Source organism: Hyperolius riggenbachi, chromosome 8 (genome assembly GCF_040937935.1).
Source record: "Hyperolius riggenbachi isolate aHypRig1 chromosome 8, aHypRig1.pri, whole genome shotgun sequence".
NCBI classification, from domain to species: Eukaryota; Metazoa; Chordata; class Amphibia; order Anura; family Hyperoliidae; genus Hyperolius; species Hyperolius riggenbachi.
Genome location: NC_090653.1, coordinates 79,131,438 through 79,154,953, shown reverse-complemented (window position 1 = coordinate 79,154,953; position 23,516 = coordinate 79,131,438). Strand labels below are relative to the sequence as shown.

The following is a 23,516-nucleotide window of genomic DNA, read 5'->3' as shown; positions in this document are numbered from 1 at the left end:
ATTTCTACAAAATTCTGCACTGAAGCTCTCTGGACCTGGACTGTTTTCTTTAGGGCTTTTTTTCTACTGCTACCATGAACTCTGCTTCTGAGATGAGGGTGTCTATGAACTATTTCCAGACTTTCACACATCAGAGGATGAGAGAAAACTCTACATTCTGCTAGGAGAAGAGGAATCCATAGTCACAGCATGCCACAGAGTGAGAGGAGCATAAATAAACTGTAAACCTAAATATTTCCATGAACCGCTAACCCATTCCCCCCCTGCTTTGGCAATCCTTGCATGACTCTTGGTCATGCCAATAAAGCTTTTTTTGATTTGATTTGTGTCCAGTTCCTGTTGTCTTAATTTATTCTAGGAAGTTTAACCTCATCCAAGAAAACCTTAGGTGCTCTTAGATCTGGAGTATTCAGTTTAGATAAATTTGTATACAATTCTGTAAAAGTCGTTCCGATTCCTTCCTGATCACATATAATATTACCCTTATTATTATTATTATTTTTTTTTTGCTATGAATCTTGATGGAGCCTTTTTTTATAGATCTGCTAATACTTTCCCTGGTTTGTTTTTCTCTTTGTAAAATTGTTTTCTAACGTGTTCCTTTCCACAATCGTCTAATAGCTGGTTTAATTCCGTTCTTTTTTTGGTTTATGCAACCTGTCAGCTCTTTTTTTTTTTTATTAACCTTCTCGGTTTTCTGCAATTCTTTCTATAAGTTTGTCATTATTTTATTGTTTTCTTATTTTTCCTTTTTAACATCAATTAGTACTCCTCTGATTACACATTTCATTGTGTCCCAGAAAGTTACCACGGAGTGCTCTGAGATAGTATGTATCTCTATGTATTCTCTTTTAATTTCTCTAACCTGTTTTCTGACTTCCTCATCTTCTAGTAATCTTGTATCAAGTCTCCATCATTTGCCTTGAATAGGGTTGATCATGCTGAGTAGTTACAAGTAGGTAGCTACTTGGAATCAAATTTTAAGGTCAGGCTGCACGCGGCCGAGGGGGTTAACTTACCCAATGCATCCGCCTTAGACGGTGTGCTCCATTTTAATCCCACGTTGAGTTCCATGTCACTCCCATGCTTACTTCTTTTGGGTTGACGCGGAACGCGACCTAGGATTTGAATGAAGCACATTGTGTAAGGTGGACACAATGGCTAAGTTAACACCCCATTGGCTGTGGGTAGCCCAACCTCATTTCGATTTTTACTTGTAACTACTCGGCATGATCGATCCTAATTCTGAATATTCTTATGGTGTAGTTTTATTGTTAACAGAACCAGGCTTGCTCAGATGTACCAAAATTCGGTTCGGGTACATTCGAATTCGGGTCCGCATGACATTCGGATTCGAATTCGCCTTCGACCACGAAATTCGGTTCGCATTCGGATTTGGTTCGGGTGTCGGTAACAAAATTCGGTAAAAAATTAGTGTTCGGGAATTCGGATGCGTTTTTGTTTTTTTTTAAAGGGAAATCACATTGAAATAGGTGTAATTAAAAAAACAAAACAAAAAAGTGACGTATGGCATTGGCATCAGGCAATGTATTGTGTGGACCCTGGCGGTGGGGCCACTGACAGCAGGAGGATAAATACAGCAGCAGTAGGAGGAGGAGTGACGTGTGGCACTGGCAGCAAGCAATGTATTGTGTAAACCCTGGCGGTGGGACCACTGACAGCAGGAGGATAAATACAGCAGCAGCAGAAGGAGGAGGGACGTGTGGCACTGGCAGCAGGCAATGTATTGTATGGTTCTGGCGGTGGGACCACTGACAGCAGCAGGGATAAATACAGCAGCAGCAGGAGGAGGAGTGACGAGTGGCACTGGCAGCAGGCAATGTATTGTGTGGACCCTGGCAGTGGGACCACTGACAGCAGGAGGATAAATACAGCAGCAGTAGGAGGAGGAGAAGGAGTGACGTGTGGCATTGACAGCAGGCAATGTATTGTGTGGACCTTGGCGGTGGGACCACTGACAGCAGGAGGATAAATACAGCAGCAGGAGGAGGAGGAGGAGGAGTGGCACTGGCAGCAGGCAATGTATTGTGTGGACCCAAAAAATTATATGCATCCGTGGACCAAGGCAATGTGAAGGCAGACTTTAGTACCTAAACACAAGATACAACTGGTTTTCCGGGGTCTGAGGCACATACAGATGGTCCCGATCATCATCATGATCATCATAGAACTCTTATCCTGACCCCCCCACCACCTCTGCCACCCTAACATTCCCAGACACAGGCCCCTCATCATCCTCTACATAAACTTGGGATGCTGGCCCGAGCCCAACCTCCTCCTCCTCCAAATCAGGCCCCATCATCTCCTCAACGGCAGCCCTCAATTGCCCATATGCCGGACCGAGAGACACAACGCTCTAGTCCAGGGAGGTCTGCTGACCACTGGCTGCTGGGGTGGATGTCATAACTTGCGTGGGGAATTGGCTGTTGCTGCTGTTGGGAGTGCTGCTCACAGCGGAGGTCTGTGAGAAACTCATGATGGGCTCACGAAACGTGGTGAACGAACTGCAGTGGCAGTCTGACTGTCTGAAAATAGTAACTGAAGCGAATCACTGGCTAACGAGCTGAATAATACCAGTGAGCAGTGAGCACAGTACAACGTAAGTGAAGGATATCACTGGGTAATGAGATGATTAATACCAGTGAGCAGTGAGCACAGTACAACGTAAGTCAAGGGTATCACTGGGTGATATCCTTGTATGCAGCGCAGACAGTTGGTGACAAATACAATTAAAGTCGGTCACACATGGTCAGACGCACGCGATTAATCAATTCGGTTAGGCAGGTGACAGTCACAGGTCATTCAACGGATGCCGGTCTGTGATGTGACTAACTATTATTTATTACATACAGTGAAGAAGCTAATAAAAACGCACACTAACAGTACAAAAAATTAACTGAACGTGTACTAGTAGTCGCACGCAGGTAACTAATAAATCCCTTGCGTACTTCAAATAACTAAGTTGTGCGGTGCAGACAGTTGGTGACAAATACAGTCGGTCACACACGGTCAGACGCAATCAATCAATAGGGTCGGGCTGATGACTGTCACACAGATCACAACAGGTTTGTTGGCCTGTACAGTGTACACAGTCAGTAACTAGCTAACACAGTACTGAAGCTAATAAACTAACAGACTACAGCAGTACTAAATAATTAACTACACTTGTACACTAACTAAGTACACAACTAACTAGAATCCCTAACCTACCTAAGCTAGTAGTAGGCTAAGGCTGCCCTAGGCTAGCAGGCCTAGCCTGCACACAGACCAACACTAGCCTGACCACAAACAATCAAATTACTAGCTAACTTTTTAAGACTACAATCAATTTTAGGAGATGTTTAGGAAGCCAAACGCTAGGTTTAGCAGTGGTATGCACTTGCTCAGACGCAGCACAGCACTGGAGAATCTCTCAGTACCAGCACAGTCACACAAGTACGTGGCTCCACAAGATGGCCGCTGACTTATATAAAGGAGGGGAGGGCCATCTCCCCTCCTCTGATTGGTTGCTAGGGTTGCCAGGTCCTCGGCTGGAGGACTTCTGATTGGCCCAATGACGTCATCCCCGAATCACGAAGCTGAACCCGAACCCACCGCGCCATCCGTCCGAATTCGAGTGCGCACATTTGGGAAACTTTGCATTCGGCATGATTTGAAAAATTCAGGTTCGGGTTTGCATTCGACAAACCTGAAAAATCACCCGAATTTTCGGGTAAACTTCGCATTCGAGGTCATGCTGAGCAACCCTGAACAGAACTGGGGCAAGGTCTGAAAATGTGAAACTGCCTATGCTGGTCTTTGTCACTGCAGGTATGTGGGAAAAGCCTTTGTCAGTTCTCGAATAGCTATATTTTTTTTAAATGTACGCTTTTTTAATGTTCACTGCTGCAGGTCAAGAACAGGGCAGGTCATTATCCGCACTGAACTACCATTGCTCAAACTCTTGTATGAGACTCAACGTATGAGAAAGGCCAAAACATTATCAAGGATAGCTCAAAGGCTCAGTGCACACCAAAACCGCTAGCAGATCGCCAAAACGCTAGCGGTTTTTGGAGCTGATTTCAGAGCGATTCTAGGCATGTTTAGAGACGTTTTCTAAACATGCCTAGCATTTTTGGGAGCGTTTTTGTGTAGCAGATTACAAATATTGTTACAGTAAAAGCTGTTACTGAACAGCTTCTGTAACAAAAACGCCTGGAAAACCGCTCTGATCTCTCTGATCTAGCGTTTTCCAGAGCAGGTAGCCTTTTTCCTACACTTTACATTGAGGCAGAAATGCTTCTGCAAACTGCAAATGTGCAGCAGGAGGCACGTTTGCAGTTTGCTAAAAACCTCAAACCGCTGGTTTGCACCAACCCATTGAAATACATTAGCCAAGCAGTTTCACAGGCAGATGCAGATGCAGCTGGCGGATCGCTGCTAAAACCGCTCGGTATGCACTGGGCCTCAGTGGTGCTCAGCAGAGCTCGAATATTCGAGTAGCTCGAATATTCGAGCTCTTTTTCAGCTATTCGAGCTCGGTATTCGAGCTCCGAATAGCTGGAGCTATTCGAATGGGCTATTCGAGTGAACTCGAATAGCCCATTCACTATTCGCGCTATTCGAGCTAACAGCGCTATTCGAGCTCGAATACCGAGCTCGAATAGCGTCATAGCCCAGATTGATGTCCTTAGAGCCAATCAGAGGGCTCCCAGGCCCTCTGACAGCAGCCAATCACAGAGGGGGACCCTGGCCAGCCCCTACCCTATAAATAGCGGCCGCCATGTTCCGTTTCTCCATCCTTGCCTGACTTTGCACAGAGAGAGATCTACTCCTTTGTGCGTTGGCTTAGCAAGAGCTTTATTGTGGTCATTTACCTAGCGTTTTTGCTCACATACACCTCCTATATACACCTATATTGTTGTTAGTTAGATAGACATTGTATTTTAGTTAGTAGCTTTTGTGTTACATAGAGAGAGACAGCTGCTGCAGGCTTACAGCTTTAGGCCTCAGGGCCTGCCTGTGTGGGCAGCTGTTCTCTCCTGTCCTCTGTTTATTTCTCATCTATACCATTATTTCTGCTGTCCTTTACTACTGATTAATTGTATTTTGTATTGTAGTTATATACTGTAACTGTACTAGGACACTCACTGTCACTGTTCATAGGCTAGCTCCTGCGTGTGCGTGCACTCACTGTCTGTGTACTGCCTGCGTGTGCGTGCACTCACTGTCTGTGTACTGTACACACACTCTATTTCCTTCTGAATAGTTATATACTGTAACTGTACTAGGACACTCACTGTCACTGTTCATAGGCTACTAGCTCCTGCGTGTGCGTGCACTCACTGTCTGTGTACTGTAGTGTACACACACTCTATTTCCTTCTGAATAGTTATATACTGTAACTGTACTAGGACACTCACTGTCACTGTTCATAGGCTACTAGCTCCTGCGTGTGCGTGCACTCACTGTCTGTGTACTGTACACACACTCTATTTCCTTCTGAATAGTTATATACTGTAACTGTACTAGGACACTCACTGTCACTGTTCATAGGCTAGCTCCTGCGTGTGCGTGCACTCACTGTCTGTGTACTGTACACACACTCTATTTCCTTCTGAATAGTTATATACTGTAACTGTACTAGGACACTCACTGTCACTGTTCATAGGCTACTAGCTCCTGCGTGTGCGTGCACTCACTGTCTGTGTACTGTACACACACTCTATTTCCTTCTGAATAGTTATATACTGTAACTGTACTAGGACACTCACTGTCACTGTTCATAGGCTAGCTCCTGCGTGTGCGTGCACTCACTGTCTGTGTACTGTACACACACTCTATTTCCTTCTGAATAGTTATATACTGTAACTGTACTAGGACACTCACTGTCACTGTTCATAGGCTAGCTCCTGCGTGTGCGTGCACTCACTGTCTGTGTACTGTACACACACTCTATTTCCTTCTGATTACTGATTGATTATTGTAATTTCTAGTTGTACTTACTGTTACTACTTACTGTACTAGTAGGGACACTCAGTCACTGTTCATAGGCTAGCTCCTGCGTGTGCGTGCACTCACTCACTGTCTGTGTACACACACTCTATTTCCTTGTGATTATTACTACTGATTATTGTAGCTTCTAATTGTACTTCCTGACTGTTACTACTTACTTACTGTACTAGACACTCACTCAGTCACTGTTCATAGGCTTGCTCCTGCGCATGTTTGCGCGTGCGTGCACTCACTGTCTGTAGTGTACACACACTCTATTTCCTTGTGATTACTACTGATTATTGTAACTGCTAGTTGTACTTCCTGACTGTTACTACTTACTTACTATAGTAGGGACACTCACTCAGTCACTGTTCATAGGCTAGCTCCTGCGCGTGTTTGCGCGTGCGTGCATGCACTGTCTGTAGTGTACACACACTCTATTTCCTTGTGATTATTACTACTGATTATTGTAACTTCTAGTTGTACTTCCTGACTGTTACTACTTACTTACTGTACTAGACACTCACTCAGTCACCTCGCCCACCAACCCACTCCATTAAAGTACCCCACTTTTCACCCGCCCTTTTAAAAAACTTTTGTGTTTACGCCCAAAACATCGAAGATGTCTGGAAGTGGCAGCCAGCGCGGTTTGGGCAAGGGGAAGGGCAGCAACGGAATCAGGAGGAGAGGGAGCAGCATTGTGGCAAGCCGCGGGCGCGGCCGCGCCACCATGCACAGTTCCGCAGCAGCAGCGTCAGTGGCTAACATTCCTCCTATAGCCACTGGCCGTGGACGCCTTGGGCGCCGCCCAGCAGGAGCATCTGCAACTCACGCTGCAGAGACACAGCAGCAGCAGCGTGTAGCACCTGCTCCGATTTTCCTCCAGCCGGGTCGGAAACGTCCCATTGAGGAAACGGATGCAGACACTGTGGTGCAACTGATGACGGAGGATGAGCAGCCCGCCATCAGCTCTGCATCCGAGGCCTCCACCCTCACCACCACCACCACCACCCCTGTTAGCAGCAGCCACCCAGCAGGGCCTGGGGAGGAGGCCAGTTCACTGTCACAAGTTGGCGACCTGTCACTCAGCAGTATTTTTACCCCAGGCACCATCAGGGTATTGTCTGCTGTTGTTGGCGATTTGGAGGAGGAGATGCTGATGGGCACTTTGGGGGATGAGGGATTGGACAGCAAGACTGTGGCGACAGTCAAGCAGCCCATCCATGCATCAGGAGAGGAGTTTGGGGGGTCATCATCCCAGCAGGACATGTTTCAGGAGGGGGAGGATGATGATGACACGGTGACAGACAGAGACTGGGTGCCACCAGCTCCAGGGGATGTCGTCATCAGCAGCTCTGAGGAGGTGGAGGAGGATGCGCTTGTGGGCCTTGCAAGGAGGCGCATCATTGCAAGCATTGGCAGCAGTAGGCAGGTCCCCCAGCCTGCTGGTGTCTCAGGCTCAGCAGCAGCAGCAGCAGCAGCAGCATCTGCCAGTACCACCACCAGCCGCACCCAAGCCCCCCCCCCCAACCACCACAGGGAGACAGGCAGCAGCGGTTCCATGCCGTAGGGGGTTGTTTTTGTCACCAATCTGGCGCTTTTTCACCATGCCCACTGTGGACAGCAAGTACGCCACTTGCAACCACTGTCAGCGGAAGTTGAGCAGAGGTGCAGACCCCTTAAAGTTCAGCACCAGCTCGCTCATCAACCACTTTGCTGCGAAACATTTTCACCAGCATGAGGAGTTCCAGAGGCTGAAGGCATCTGGTGCTGGCAGGGGCACCACACCCATCACTGCACAGCCTTCAGCAGCAGCAGCAGCAGCAACAGCAGCCACCCGCCCTCCTGCTCCTCCAGCAGCACCAGCAGGAGTGCGGAAACGCACTGCTCCTCCCCCCTCTGCAACTCCTGCCGCCGACACTGAGGCCTGTTCTGGCAGCCAGTCCTCAGTGGCCTCCTCTGCTGTGTCTGCTGATTCCCGTGCCAGCAAAAGGCCACGCCAGAGCCTTTTGAGCGAGTCCTTCCAGGGGGTGGTTAGGGCTCTGCCTCCCAGCAGCCGTCGCGTGCGGCAGCTGAACGGCTTGCTGGCACGGGCCATGTGCTCCCAACTCCTGCCGTACACGCTCGTGCAGGAGGGGAGCGACATGCGTGCGCTGCTTGCTTGTGCAGCCCCAGACTGGCAGCTCCCCAGCAGACACTTCTTCGCCCGCAAGGCCATTCCTGCACTGCACCGCTTTGTGATGGCCAAGGGCTGGAGCACGCGGTTGGTGAAAGGGTCCACGTCACCATGGACTCCTGGAGCAGCCGCTTCGGGACAGGCCGCTACCTGTCCTTCACTGTCCACTGGGTCAGCTTGGTGGAAGGGGGTGAGGATGGGAGAGCAGCAGCGGGCACAGCAGCAACACAGTGGGTGGTGCCACCCCGCAGGGTCGGGGGAACTGCAGCAGGTTCCTCCGATCCTCTGCCATCCTCCGGCACACCTGGCCAAACCCCCCGCCTCAGCAGCAGCGTGAAGGCCCGCCACTGCCAAGCGCTGCTGCAGTTGGTCAGCCTTGGGAAGACCAAGCTGACGGCAACCCATGTGTTGGCCAAATTCCAGGAGCAGGAGAGGATTTGGCTGACCCCCAGAGGCCTCAGAGTCGGAGAGGTGGTGGCCGACAATGGGGCCAATCTGGTTGCCGCAATAGACAGGGGAAACCTGACCCACATCCCCTGTCTTGCCCACGTGCTGAACCTGGTGGTGCAGAAGTTCTTGCGCACCTACCAGGGGATGGGCGAACTGCTGGAAACGGCAAGGAACGTTGTGCGTCACTTCCGGCGCTCGGCTGCAGCCTGTGCGAGCCTGGAAGATGTGCAAAAGGAGCTGGAGCTGCCACGCCATCAGCTGATCCTTGACGTTCCGACTCGCTGGAACTCCACCCTGGCGATGTTGGAGCGTCTGGTTGAACAGAAGCACGCTCTCAACCAGTACCTTGCCCTGGCCACTGTTTCCGCCGCTCAGAGAAGGGACAAGACCAGCAACATCCCGTCCATCGTCCCCGATGATGACTGGAGGCACATGCAGCAGGTGTGCTTAGTGCTGGCTCCCTTTCTGCAGGCCACTAACATGGTGAGCAGGGACCATGCTATGGTCTGCGAGTGGGTGCCCCTGGTTTGTCTGCTGAACAGGGCCCTCGATGCTTTGCTGGAACAGGGAGCGGCAGCCTTGGACCAGCAGGAGCGGCAAGCAGCTGCACAGTCCACCTCTGAGGGGGAGGAGGAGGAGGACTTGGTGGAGGTCCCTGACCTTGCTGCTGATGAGGGGGAGCAGCACAGCGCAGCTGAGTTGGTGCGGGGGTGGAGAGAGGATGAGGCGGCAGAGGAGGAGGATGAGGACAGCACTGCCGCCGATGTGCCAGCAGACGTGGCCCGCCTCTTCCCAATGGCAGCGCACATGCTGACGTGCCTGCGCAGGGACCCCAGGGTGATCCAGATGAAGCAGAGGGAGGACATCTGGATCAGCATGATGTTGGACCCGCGCCTCAAGGGGAAGTTGAGCCAGTTCCTGCCGCCTGCAGGAGGAGACCCAGCGCAACAAATAAGGAGCTTGCAGCAGGCCCTTGTTGAGCGCTTGGAGGAAGCCTTCCCCCAGCCTTCCACCCCCACTGTCCAGCCAGCACAGAGGCAGCAGCAGGTGCCTGCATCCAGCAGCAAGCGCCCCACAGACCTGCTGTCTCTCAGCCACGAGCTCTACAGGACTGTAGAGGCTCCGGCAGCAGTGACTAGAGAGGAGGTGCATGCAGCAGCATCCTCCTCCGGTCACAGCCAGCGCCTGACTACATGGGGTCCTACAGCGGGCTTGACAGCGATGCCCCTGTTGATCCCATGGAGTATTTGGTCAAGCGCCTGGAGATCTGGAGGGAGCTGGCGCAGTACGCCCTGGAAGTGCTGTCCTGCCCCCCTTCCAGCGTGCTGTCCGAGCGCTGCTTCAGTGCAGCTGGTGGCGTGGTCACCGAGAAACGCTCACGTCTGTCTCACAAGTCTGTGGACAGACTGACGTTTCTCAAGATGAACCAGGCGTGGGTGGAAGGCGAGTTCCTGGCCCGTGTTGTCGGCGAGAGGGGGACATGAACTGGCTGCCGGAACTTAGAACCATTGTTAATGTGCCTTACCACCCTTTACCACCTCCTGGCTCCTGCTCACTAAGCCAGCCTGGTTCACTTTGACTATTACGTCGCCTGCAGCCACACATTTTACAACTACAGTGGGCTGCTGTGTACTGCCCTTCTACTGTCTGTCTGTGTTTCCCACTGCCAGGGTACACAGAATTACCTTCTGCTGCCACTCTGCCACCAGCTATTACGTCAAACAATAGCTGCTCACATTACTCCTCCATTCCTCCTGCTGCTGCTGCTGTCGGTCTGTGTTTCCCACTGTCAGGGTACACAGATTTACCTTCTGCTGCCACTCTGCCACCAGCTATTACGTCAAAAAATAGCTATATCTGTGTAATTGGTTGTAAAACCAAAACTACAAAACCATTAAAAAAAAAAAAAGGTTTAATTTTTCTGAGGTGCCCGGGTTGAAAACTGTGTTGTCCCAGTTGTGTATTGGACCAGGGCTATTATGTCACGCTGCCTGCCTGCTGCCACACTCACACTACTCCTCCATTCCTCCTGCTGCTGCTGCAGTCTGTCTGTGTTTCCCACTGCCAGGGTACACAGAATTACATTCTGCTGCCACTCTGCCACCAGCTATTACGTCAAACAATAGCTGCTCACATTACTCCTCCATTCCTCCTGCTGCTGCTGCTGCTGTCGGTCTGTGTTTCCCACTGCCAGGGTACACAGAATTACATTCTGCTGCCACTCTGCCACCAGCTATTACGTCAAACAATAGCTATATCTGTGTAATTGGTTGTAAAACCAAAACTACAAAACCATTAAAAAAAAAAAAAAGGTTTAATTTTTCTGAGGTGCCCGGGTTGAAAACTGTGTTGTCCCAGTTGTGTATTGGACACGATGTGGGCTGCACGACCGCTGTCTGGGACCTCCTGTTGTGTTTATTTACAGCCCTGGTATCACCCGCTAGGTACCAGGGCTATTATGTCACGCTGCCTGCCTGCTGCCACACTCACACTACTCCTCCATTCCTCCTGCTGCTGCTGCTGTCTGTCTGTGTTTCCCACTGCCAGGGTACACAGAATTACATTCTGCTGCCACTCTGCCACCAGCTATTACGTCAAACAATAGCTGCTCACATTACTCCTCCATTCCTCCTGCTGCTGCTGCTGTCGGTCTGTGTTTCCCACTGCCAGGGTACACAGAATTACATTCTGCTGCCACTCTGCCACCAGCTATTACGTCAAACAATAGCTATATATCTGTGTAATTGGTTGTAAAACCAAAACTACAAAACCATTAAAAAAAAAAAGTTTAATTTTTCAGAGGTGCCCGGGTTGAAAACTGTGTTGTCCCAGTTGTGTATTGGACACGATGTGGGCTGCACGACCGCTGTCTGGGACCTCCTGCCTGCTGTGTTTATTTACAGCCCTGGTATCACCGCTAGGTACCAGGGCTATTATGTCACGCTGCCTGCCTCATTGACTGCCTGCTGCCACACACTCATCCTCCTCCTCCTGCTGCTGAATTTACCTCCTGCTGTCTGTGTGTTTCCACTGCCAGGGAGCACATACAATGGCGCTTCCAACATGCGTGCGCCACCAGCTATTTGTTACGCTCAAAAATAGCTGCATTTCTTTAAAAAAAAAATTTGAAAAGAGAAATAAGTGAAGAAGAAGAAGACGATATAGAAAAAGAAGGAGAAGAAGAAGAAGGAGAAGACGAAGAAGAAGAAGAAGATGAAGAAGAAGGAGAAGAAGAAGAAGAAGATGAAGAAGAAGAAGAAGAAGAAGAAGAAGAAGATGAAGAAGATGAAGAAGATGAAGAAGATAAAGATGAAGATGAAGAAGATGAAGAAGAAGAAGATGAAGAAGAAGAAGAAGAAGAAGAAGAAGAAGAAGAAGAAGAAGAAGAAGAAGAAGAAGATGAAGAAGAAGAAGATGAAGAAGATGAAGAAGAAGATGAAGAAGAAGAAGATGAAGAAGATGAAGATGAAGAAGATGAAGAAGAAGAAGATGAAGAAGAAGAAGAAGAAGAAGAAGAAGAAGAAGATGATGATGAAGAAGATGAAGAAGATGATGAAGAAGAAGAAGAAGAAGATGAAGAAGAAGAAGAAGATGAAGAAGATGAAGAAGAAGAAGATGAAGAAGAAGATGATGATGATGAAGAAGATGAAGAAGATGAAGAAGAAGAAGATGAAGAAGAAGAAGAAGAAGAAGAAGACAATATAGAAGAAGAAGAAGAAGAAGATATAGAAGAAGATATAGAAGAAGAAGATATAGAAGAAGATATAGAAGAAGAAGAAGAAGATATAGAAGATAAAGAAGAAGAAGAAGAAGAAGAAGAAGAAGTATATACAGTACTGAACAAAATTCTGGACACAACTTCTCTTTCCACCATTTTTTTTAAAGGAACATCCCCACATAATCACTTGCTGTTGTTACATGGAAAAAAAGATGTTTCTTGCATCATTCACCCTCAAAACAAGTGTTGGAAGCTATTTAAGGCCAATTCGAATAGTCAGCTCGAATAATGAGCTCGAATACCGACTCGAATAGTGAGCTCGAAGTCCGAGGTCGAATCGAATAGTAAAAATTATTCGACTCGAATATTCGACTGACCTCGAATAATTTACTATTCGAATTCGACCAAACTCGAATTTTAAAATGGGGTATTTGAGCACCACTGCTGGGCCTCACTCTGGAAACCCTTTGGCCCATATGCAATTAACCTTTTCATCTGAGTTTTCTCCTAGGAGATCATTTTTCATCTTCAATTTAAAATAACTGTGCAGCACTGTCCAATGGGAAAAGTACCAAAATGTAGGTGAAAATGTACTATTAAAATTATTCTGAGCAATTTTTTTGCTCGCTGGTGGCTTAGAAGGCAATTTGAAGTTTTTTAAATCTCACCAAGGTGAAAAAGATACATGCAGGCTGAAAACAGCTTTTTTTTTTCATCTGCTATAACTTTTCTAAACACTGAAACTTCTCTGAGATATTTTTTAATTGAATATTTAGGTAATTTTGTTGTGTTACACAATGACGATAACGTACTTGAACTTGAAGTCAACATATCGTGAGGCAATATTATGTTACGGTCTCTCTTGTGACAGGCCAAATGTTATCAAGCAACACAGAGGCCCTGCAGGCAAATCAATATGACATGTTCTTGTTGAACATACGGGACTGTGCAAAAGTTTTAGGCAAGTGTGAAACAAAATACCAAAAATTAAAAATGTTTTCACAAATATAAATGTAATAGTTTTTCTTACCAATTTACAAAATACAAAGTGAGTTTACAGAAAAGAAACATGTATCACTCGTGTTGCATAGACAGCCTTGATAATCCATACTGTGTGTGTGCCACTGCTAGGCCCAGCACATTCAGTGACTACCTGTGTGTGTGACAGGTGCACATTGTAATACCCATTACTGCATATACCTACCTGTTGTGTTGAGTGCATCCACCTCATCACTGCATATAACTACCTGTTGTGTTGAGTGCACCCACCTCATCAATGCATATACCTACCTATTGGGTTGATTGGATCCACCTCATCACTGCATATACCTACCTGTTGTGCTCAGTGCACCCACCTACTTACGTGAGTGCACGCAGTGTGATATACTATTCCGTGCATACCTGTTAACTGCACCTGTGTGACTGCACATTGTATTAGTCAAGTCAGTGCATTCCTTTCAAAACAGACAAAACAGGTAGAGGAAGAGGTATAGGCAGACCCAAAGGAAGGCCACCCGGCAGGTCTGTGCGAGGTCGTGTTGATGTGATTTCGTGCGGCCCGGGCCCGAAGTACAGTGTTCAGAAGAAGGCACGTGCTCCCAAGGTTGTCAGGACGTGGTTGACTATTTAACACAGAACACCTCATCTTCCACAGCCACCAGCGCTACTACAAGCACCACATGCGCTGCATTTGACACTTTGCAGGAGTTATTTGGTGGTGAAATCACTGATTCACAGCCACTACTGATACAACAAGATGATAGCGCTAAGCAAGTTACACCACCTTATATGTGTGAGTTAGGCGACACTATGGACGTAATGTGTGAGGAGTAGGATGATGAAGTACCTGCTGTTGGTGCAGTTTTGGAGGTGTCTGAGGCAAGCAAAGCTGGTCAGGATGATTACGATGATTCGGCGTCAGAAACAGCTGGTGGCAGTGTCCAGCGCCATGTATCGCCACCTATGTACAGCCAGCCAAAATAACCTTCAACATCAGCTGCTGATGCCACCATAGTGCCATCACCCCAGGGGGGCTCAATGGTTTGGAAATTTTTTAATGTGTCTGCCTCAGATCGGAGCAATGCCATCTGTTGTCTCTGCCTCCAAAAATTGAGCCGTGGAAAGGCCAACACTCACGTAGGGACAACTGCCTTACGAAGGCACATGGAGAAAAGGCACAAACTGCAATGGGAAGAGCACCTGAGCAAAAGCAGCAAACAAAAGAAAAGTCGCCCTCCTTCTCCTCTTCTCCTTCAAGTGCAGGATCTTCAGCCGCTTTCTCCCTTGCTCCTTTACAGCCACCCTCCCCTACTCTGCCTCTGACCTTGAGCGGTTCCTGCTCCTCTGCCCACAGCAGCCAGGTGTCCGTGAAGGAAATCTTTGAGCGGAAGAAGCCAATTTCTGCCAGTCACCCCCTTGCCCAGCGTCTGACAACTGGCGTGGCGGAACTGTTAGCTCGCCAGCTGTTACCATACAAGCTGGTGGACTCTGAGGCCTTTCGTAAATTTGTGGCCATTCGGACACCACAGTGGAAGATGCCAGGCCGCAATAATTTCTCTAAAAAGGCAATACCCAAACAGTACCGTGAAGTTGAGAGGCAAGTGGTGTCATCTCTGGCACACAGCGTTGGGTCAAGGGTCCATCTGACCACGGATGCCTGGTCTGCCAAGCACAGTCAGGGCAAGTACATTACGTACACAGCCCATTGGGTCAACCTGGTGACCGCTGACAAGCAGGGAGTACGTGGCTGTGCAGTGGACCGACTTGTCACACCTCTACGGCTTGCAGGCAGGACTCCTACCACCTCCTCTCCGCCTGCTACATCCTCTTTGCTGTCATCATCCTCCTCCTCCTCCTTGGCTGGTGCCGCAATCTCCTCTCCAGCTACACAGCCCCAGCTCCCCAGGGTCTATGCTGCATGCCAGGTACAATGTTGTCACGCCACCTTAGATGTCTTGCCTCAAAACGGAGAGTCACACTGGAGCAGCTCACCTGGCTGCTCTTAACAAACAAGTAGATCAGTGGCTGACCCCGCACCAGCTGGAGATCGGCAACGTGGTGTGTGACAACGGCAGCAATCTCCTTTCTGCTTTGAATTTGGGGAAGCTGACACATGTACCCTGCATGGCACATGCGCTCAATCTAGTCATTCAAAGATTTGTGTCAAAGTAGAGGACATCCTGAAGCAGGCCTGAAATTGTGTGGGCATTTCAGGCGGTCTTACACGGCCATGGCACGCTTTGTGGACATTCAGCGAAGAAACAACTTGCTGATGAGGCGCTTGATATGCCCGGCTCACTTGAATGTTCTCTCGCCTGCTAGAATAGGAGAAAGCCATAACCCAGTACGTGTGCAATTACCGTAAAAGGAAACAATCTGGGGAGATGGGGATGTTGTGGCCCAACTACTGGACACTGATGCGAAATGCAAGCAGGCTCATGCGGCTGTTTGAGGAGGTGACCAACCTGGTGAGTCGCCGTGAAGGCACCATCAGCTACTTGATCCCGTACGCTTACTTCCTGGAGCGTGCCATGCGTAGAGTGGTGGATCAAGCTGTGGAGGAGTGTGAAGAAGAACAGTTATGGCAGGAACAGTTGTGGGAGCAATTTTCATCAGAACCAGATGTTTCCTCAAGACCTGTCACAGCAAAGAGGGGGAAGGAGGAAGAGTCGTGTGGGGAAGAGGAGTCAGACTCGGATGATGAGGAAGGTGTTTCTTTGGAGGAAGAGGAGGCGGCGGCAGAAGAACAACCGCAGCAGGCGTCGCAGGGGGCTTGTACTGCTCAACCATCCCGTGGTATTGTTTGTGGTTGGGGGGAGGAGGAAGACTTCCCTGAAGTCACTGAGGAAGAGCAAGAGGAGATGGATAGTACGTCTGGATCCAACTTTGTGCAGATGGCGTCTTTCATGCTGTCCAGCCTGTTGAGGGACCCCCGTATAAAAAAACTCAAGAGAAATGACTTGTACTGGGTGGCAACGCTACTAGACCCTCGGGATAGGCACAAAGTGGCGGACATGTTACCAACTCACCTGAAGGCAGAAAGGATGCAGTAGCCAGTAATCCTTCTCCCATGTCCACACAGGCAAGGACAGGACGCTCCAGCGATCTCATGGTGATGTCGGACATGCGGACATTCTTTAGTCCAACGCCTCGCCTTAGCCCTTCCGGATCCACCCTCCACCAATGCCTGGACCAGCAGGTAGCCGACCAGGGGTGCTCGGATACCCCTTTTCAAAATCCGAGTTGACACGGATCCAGAATCGGGTATCCGACCTTACTATCCGGTTATCCGTACAAATTAAGATATCCGGGTAGAAAACCCGGAAGTGGCCCTTTAAATTGCTTTAAGAACTTTTTTTAGGGTAAATGAGGCCTGTAGCATCATTATTTTTTAAAGGGAAACAATAAGTGATGATGTGGGGACTTAAAATCCCCAAAAAACAAACAAAAAAATGGCTGTCAATTAACATCAGGCCTAGGTTCCAGACAGCGGTCATGCAGTCCAAAGTCCAACGTGCAAAGTGCAAAGTTCAAAGTGCCGAGTGCAAATACGTGCAAAGTGCGAAGTGCGAAGTGCAAACACGTGCAAACACGTGCAAAGTGCCAAGTGCAAAGTGCCGCGTGCAAACACGTGCAAAGTGCCACGTGTAAACACATGCAAAGTGCCACGTGCACAGTGCCAAGTGCAAATTGCCACGTGCAAACACGGGCAAAGTGCCACGTGCAAACACCTGCAAAGTGCCACATACAAAGTACCATGTGCAAAGTGCAAAGTGCCGCGTGCAAACACGTGCAAAGTGGCAAGTGCAGAGTGCAAAGTGGCACATGCAAATACGTGCAAAGTGCCATGTGCAAAGTGCCAAGTGCCACGTGCAAACACGTGCCACGTGCAAAGTGGAACTTTGCACGTGTTTGCACGTGGCACTTTGCACATGTTTGCACTTTGCACGTGTTTGCACGTGGCACTGTGCACTTGGCAGTTTGCACGTGTTTGCACGTGGCACTTTTGCTCGTGTTTGCACGTGGCCCTTTGCACTTTGCACGTGTTTGCACGTGGCCCTTTGCATGTGTTTGTACGTGGCACTTTGCACTTTGCACGTGTTTGCACGTGGCACTTTGCACTTTGCACGTGTTTGCACGTGGCACTTTGCACTTTGAACGCAATTGCACGTGGCACTTTGCACGTGGCACTTTGCACTTTGCACGTGTTTGCACGTGGCACATTGCACGTGGCACTTTGCACGTGGCACTTTGCACGTGTTTGCACGTGGCACTTTGCACTTGGCACTTTGCACGTGTTTGCACGTGGCACTTGGCACTTTGCACGTGGCACTTTGCACTTTGCACATGTTTGCACGTGGCACTTTGCACTTTGCACGTGTTTGCAAGTGGCACTTTGCACGTGGCACTTTGCACTTTGTACATGTTTGCATGTGGCACTTTGCACGTTTTTGCACGTGTTTGCACGTGGCAGGCAGCAGCTGGCCTGGTGTGTGCACAGCACACACACAGACACATAGCAGCCGCAGCAGCACTGCAGCACACACGCTAAAGGCTTGATTCACAAAGCGGTGCTAACAGTTAGCACCCTGGTGAAAAGCCCCTTATCATGCCTAAACTCAGTTTAGGCGTGATAAGTTTATGCACGATAAGTTTAGGTGTGATAAGTTTAAGCACCAACTGGGTTAGCACCGCGGTGCACAGCAGATCAAAAGTTTTGTGCTAGCAAAGTCTGGTGCACGTCGCATAGAGTTTAATGGCGCTGCTTTGCGCGCGGGACTTTGCGCGCGATCTAAACTTATCTAAACTTATCACGCCTAAACTTATCACGCCTAAACTGGCTTTCCACCAGCGTGGTGCAATGGTTATCACGCCTAAAGTCCTTTAGGCGTGCTAACTGGATTAGCACCTCTTTGTGAATCGAGCCCTGTCACACTATGACATCAATCAAGGTAATTAACGATTTAACTGTAGTGTAGTGATAGTGAAGGGGTTAATCACTGAACAGTGGGGCATGTCATTGTGGTACTCTTCCCTGCCGCAGCTCGTCACAGTGGTCATTAGTTTCTGTGAGACTGGCCACAGTACCCACAATGCGACGCGTTGCAATGGAAGTACGTCGATCGACGCAGGGGTGAAGCAGACTCTGCAGTGCTTTGCTGGGTGGTATGAGCGGTACCGCTTGGTGCACAATTGCATTTGAGTCAATGGCATCACTACAATTTTTATAGATTGTTACGGTCCTGTCTGGAAGTGTCTGTCTGGAAGTGTGCAGTGGCCTGGGAGGTTAGACGCAAGTGATGTCTGACGTCACTTGCGTACATGTTCGGGGGGCAGGGGCGTGCAGATTCCCTGACAATGATACCTGCCAATGGGACAAATATGCATGCAATGGTGCAATACCTTATGCAAATGGCCCCACACCAAGTGTGCAACCAGCCTTAAAGGATACCTGAAGTGACGTGTGACATGATGAGATAGACATGTGTATGTACAGTGCCTAGCACACAAGTAACTATGCTGTGTTCCTTTTTTTCTTTCTCTGCCTGAAAGAGTTAAATATCAGGTATGTAAGTGGCTGACTCAGTCCTGACAGGAAGTGACTACAGTGTGACCCTCACTGATAAGAAATTCCAACTGTAACACACTTTCGTAGCAGAAAATGGCTTCTGAGAGCAGGAAAGAGATAAAAGGGTCAATAGTTCACAGGTTTTAACTCTGGCATACTTCAATAAATGTGTCATTGAGCAAAAATAATAAAACAGTTAAAACTTAAAAAGTAGATTTAAACAAAAAATAAAACTGTGGAATATCTTAAAAAGTCATTTTTAGGAAAAGGAAGATAGATACAATCGCTTATTTCATTAGTATGCTCTCACCTCAGGTGTCCTTTAAAGATAACCTCTTTTATGCTTTGCAGCTATATTGGACAAAAAGTGCAGATGTTTCACTAGAGTAAGTGCTGATATTTCTGTCAGGTCCAATGTTCTTGTACAAGCTTCATCTGCTTATTTAGTTGTTTGCTTTTACAATCCCCTGTCATCCCCAGCTGAATACTGTGAGCATTGATATGTTTCCAAAAAACATGATTATTTTGTTCACCTGTCTTGGGTAATAATTTATGTTCGCACTGAAGCACAAGAGTAGGTATTTTATTTATTTTGTCACATGACCATTTCCCACTCGGTTATTGGCACAGAGTAATATTATTATTTCCAGGTTTCCACGCACTACAAGATGCTCTACTGTCCCCTACTGGTTCAACCAGATGTTGTTTACTCAAAAATTCGACATTTAAGTTTACTGTACTTTTAACCACCCTGGCGTTCTATTAAGATCGCCAGGGCGGCTGCGGGAGGGGTTTTTTTTAATAAAAAAAAAAAACTATTTCATGCAGCCAACTGAAAGTTGGCTGCATGAAAGCCCACTAGAGGGCGCTCCGGAGGCGTTCTTCTGATCGCCTCCGGCGGCCAGAAGTAACACGGAAGGCCGCAATGAGCGGCCTTCCGTGTTTCGCTTACCTCGTCGCCATGGCGACGAGCGGAGTGACGTCATGGACGTCAGCCGACGTCCTGACGTCAGCCGCCTCCGATCCAGCCCTTAGCGCTGGCCGGAACTTTTTGTTCCGGCTACGCTGGGCTCAGGCGGCTGGGGGGACCCTCTTTCAGCGGCGGCGATCAGGCAGCACACGCGGCTGGAAAAGTGCCGGCTGTGTGTGCTGCTTTTTTTTTGATGAAATTCGGCCCAGCAGGGCCTGAGCGGCAGCCTCCGGCGGTGATGGACGAGCTGAGCTCGTCCATACCGCCCGGCTGGTTAAAGCTATACTAACCCTAGTAGATTTTTCATTGCTTGTTTTTTCAAAAAAGGAGAGACAAATACACATTTTGGTTTTTTGAAATCTGTTTACTTCCTCATCCACGTTTTCTAGGCTCTAGGAGTTCCAGAATGGTGCTATTTTACATATTTGTGACTTATTCCCTCTGCAACTGGGAGAGACATAGGAGAGGGAGGAATGAAGTAGTCCTCCTCCCCATGAGCTTGATTCACAAAGCAGTGCTAACCTACCTAGCACGTCTAAAGTCTTTAGACGTGCTAACCAGGGTGCTAAGTAGGTTAGCACTGGATTTCTCAATCAGATCGCGTGCAAAGTTTTGCGCGCGCTAAGTCCTATGCGCGCTAAGTCCCATAGGCTTTAAAGGTCACTTTGCGCGAGCGCCCTGCGCTCTGTGCAGTGCGCGCATAAAGTTTTATGCGCATAACGTTTTATCCGCATAAAGTTTTACGCGCGAAAAGCTGGTTTAGACGTGCTAAGGGGGTTTTCACAGGCGTGCTAATAGTTAGCACCGCTTTGTGAATCAAGCCCCATGTCTTCAAACTCCTTACCGCATCACCCTACTGGCACTGTATGTCTTGCCAGGTGTCACCCCCCCCCCCACCCCACCATGGTGACACCCATAGCAGCCCTCCCCTGTACCCTCCCCTTTGGTATACCACTGGAAAGATGTATTAACTGATGTGCTGATGTGCTGATTGAGAACGAGTCAATTACAGTGAGAAACAGCAGCATGATTAGTCATGTGAAAACTTGCTTGGATTCTGTGCCTCCTGTGAACTTGGTACCTATATCTGTATTTTGGCTACATGGTGGTGGATGGCTTAATTTTTCATGGCTGCAGTGCTGCTTTCATTGGTGGCTGCTGCATGTGTCTCTTTATTGTTTGCCTAAACCTAAATTCCGCCTGATAGGTGGTGTTAAGCCACGTACTCACCATCCAACGGGTTCAGTACGTCCCCTTGACGACGGTCGTTAAGCGACACCTCTTCCTGCTCCTAACTTCATGTGATGGGCACGAACAGAAAGTAAGCATACATTGTGCAGAGTTGTCGGGGATCTTAAAGGTCCACTATAGCGAACAATTGTAAAATTTGAAATACGTGTAAACATATACAAGTAAGAAGTATTTTCTTCCAGAGTAAAATGAGCTACCGTCTTTCCCCTAAGCCATCCCCTGAAAGTAAGCCCTAACTGTAAAATCACTTATGCTGCGAATATGAGGCATCCTCCGAAAATAAGACCTAGCATTAGCCGCAGCCCACATGACAAATTACACATAGGTTACCTGCTGACATATTATAATTACAGTCCGCATCAACATACCGGTAATTACAGTCCGTCTCTGCGTGTCTGTGGTGTCTCTGCGTCTCTCACTCGTGTGGCCTGCAGTAATTAGAGAAAAGAGAGAACCTGCTGACATAGGGAAAGCTTAGTTAGGCTCTTGTGTTAGGCTTGTTAGGTTGCTCCTTCTTGCTGATACTTATTGCTAAAAAGCACTCCTCATCCTCAACAGCTCTTTTGAGAGCTAATGTTGCTCTTGTGATCTATTTTTTTGTGTGTGTGTCCCACAGACACTTGTGTTGCATATACACCCCTGTCAGTCAGTCGCAGCTGCTGGACCTTGGCCCCTTGGTAAATCCTAATGTTTCACTGCCAGGCCCAGTATATTCAGTGACTACCTGTGTGTGTGACAGCTGCACATTTGTAATACCAATTACTGCATACCCACCTGTTTAGTGCACCTACCTACCTAGGTGAGCGCACGCAGTGTTATATACCACCAGTCACTGCACCTGTTCATGGTACCTGTGTGTGTGACAGCTGCACATTGTATTGATACCAGTCACTGCATACCTGTTCACTGCACCTGTGTGACTGCACATTGTATTAGTCAAGTCAGTGCATACCTTTCACTTCATCTACCCCAATATGGGCAAAACAGGCAGAGGCAGGCCACCCGGCAGGTCTGTTCGAGGTCATGCTGTCGTAATTTTGTGGACCAAAGTACAGTGTTCAGAAGGCACGTGCCATCAACCCCCAAGATTGTCAGGACGTAGTTGACTATTTACCACCGAACACCTCATCTTCCTCAGCTTCCGCATGGAAGCGTGACATATCTTCCTCCTCCTGCTCTGATTCTGGCACCCCACTTAACACTCAGTCGGCCACCACCAACAAAGTGCCATAACCCCAGGGCTCAGCGGTGTGGAAATGTTTTTGTGCATCTACCTCAGATGAGAGCAATGCCATCTGTACTCTCTGCCACCAAATATTGAGCCGTGGAAAGACCCGCATAGGGACAACTTCCTTACGAAGGCACATGATAACAAAGCACAAACTGCAATGGGATGACCACCTGAGGACCACCTGAGGAAAAGCAGCACACAAAAGCAAAGCCACACACCGCAGTGTAAGATACCAGGCCGCAATTATTTCTCAAAAAAGGTGATACCCAAACTGTACCGTGATGTTGAAAGGCAAGTGGTGTTATCTCTGGCACACAGCGTTGGGTCAAGGGTCCATCTGACCACATGGGGCTTGATTCACAAAGCGGTGCTAACTGTTAGCACGCCTGTGAAAACCCCCTTAGCACGTCTAAACAAGCTTTTCGCGCATAAAACTTTACGCGCGCAAAACTTTATGCGCAAGGCGCACCGCGCGAAGTGCCCATTAAAGCCTATGGGACTTAGCGCGCATAAAACTTTCTCAATCAGATCGCGCGCTAACTTTGCGCGCGTAAAGTTTTATGCGCGCAAAGTTAGCGCGCGATCTGATTGAGAAATCCGGTGCTAACCTACTTAGCACCCTGGTTAGCGCGTCTAAAGACTTTAGACGTGCTAAGTAGGTTAGCACCGCTTTGTGAATCGAGCCCATGGTCTGCAAAGCACGGTCAGGCCAGCCCAAAAGACTAAATCAGTCCTCACACACAGCATCTCTGCCTGCACGCCGTGTGACTGCCTTATCCAAGACTAAGTCGCTCCCCACACACAGGATCTCTGCCTGCAGGCAGGGTCCAGGACTTTCAGGCAGATTCCTGAATTTTTCTGGTGCGTGTACATGCCTGCCTAATTTTTCTGGCTGCACTGCAGCAACAAAAAAAAAGGCATGTATTGTTCATGTGTCATTTCCCCTTCGTGATCGTTACCTTTCCGCGGTGAAGGAGCATGCGTATCACAATGAAGCAGTGACCGACAGCTCTATGAGTGTCTCTGGTGGGGGGGGGCACACCCAAGATAAAAAGGTCGTTGCTTCACTGTGGACAGACCAAATTAGATCAGCTGGACAGTCACTGTTCTGTCATTTAGCTACCTCAGCTTGGCGACCATATGGGCTGGAAAGCC

General features: G+C 48.5%; 1 protein-coding gene across 1 annotated transcript in view; it reads right to left on the bottom strand.

The window, feature by feature from the left end:
• LOC137528949 (cytochrome P450 2F3-like) overlaps window positions 1-19,342 on the bottom strand; it is a 109,364-nt gene extending 90,022 nt beyond the window's left edge. The window contains exon 1 of the mRNA XM_068250758.1: window positions 19,220-19,342. The gene's annotated coding sequence lies outside the window, so the exon portion shown is untranslated. The remainder of the gene's footprint in view (window positions 1-19,219) is intronic.
• Between the last annotated feature and the right edge of the window lie 4,174 nt (window positions 19,343-23,516).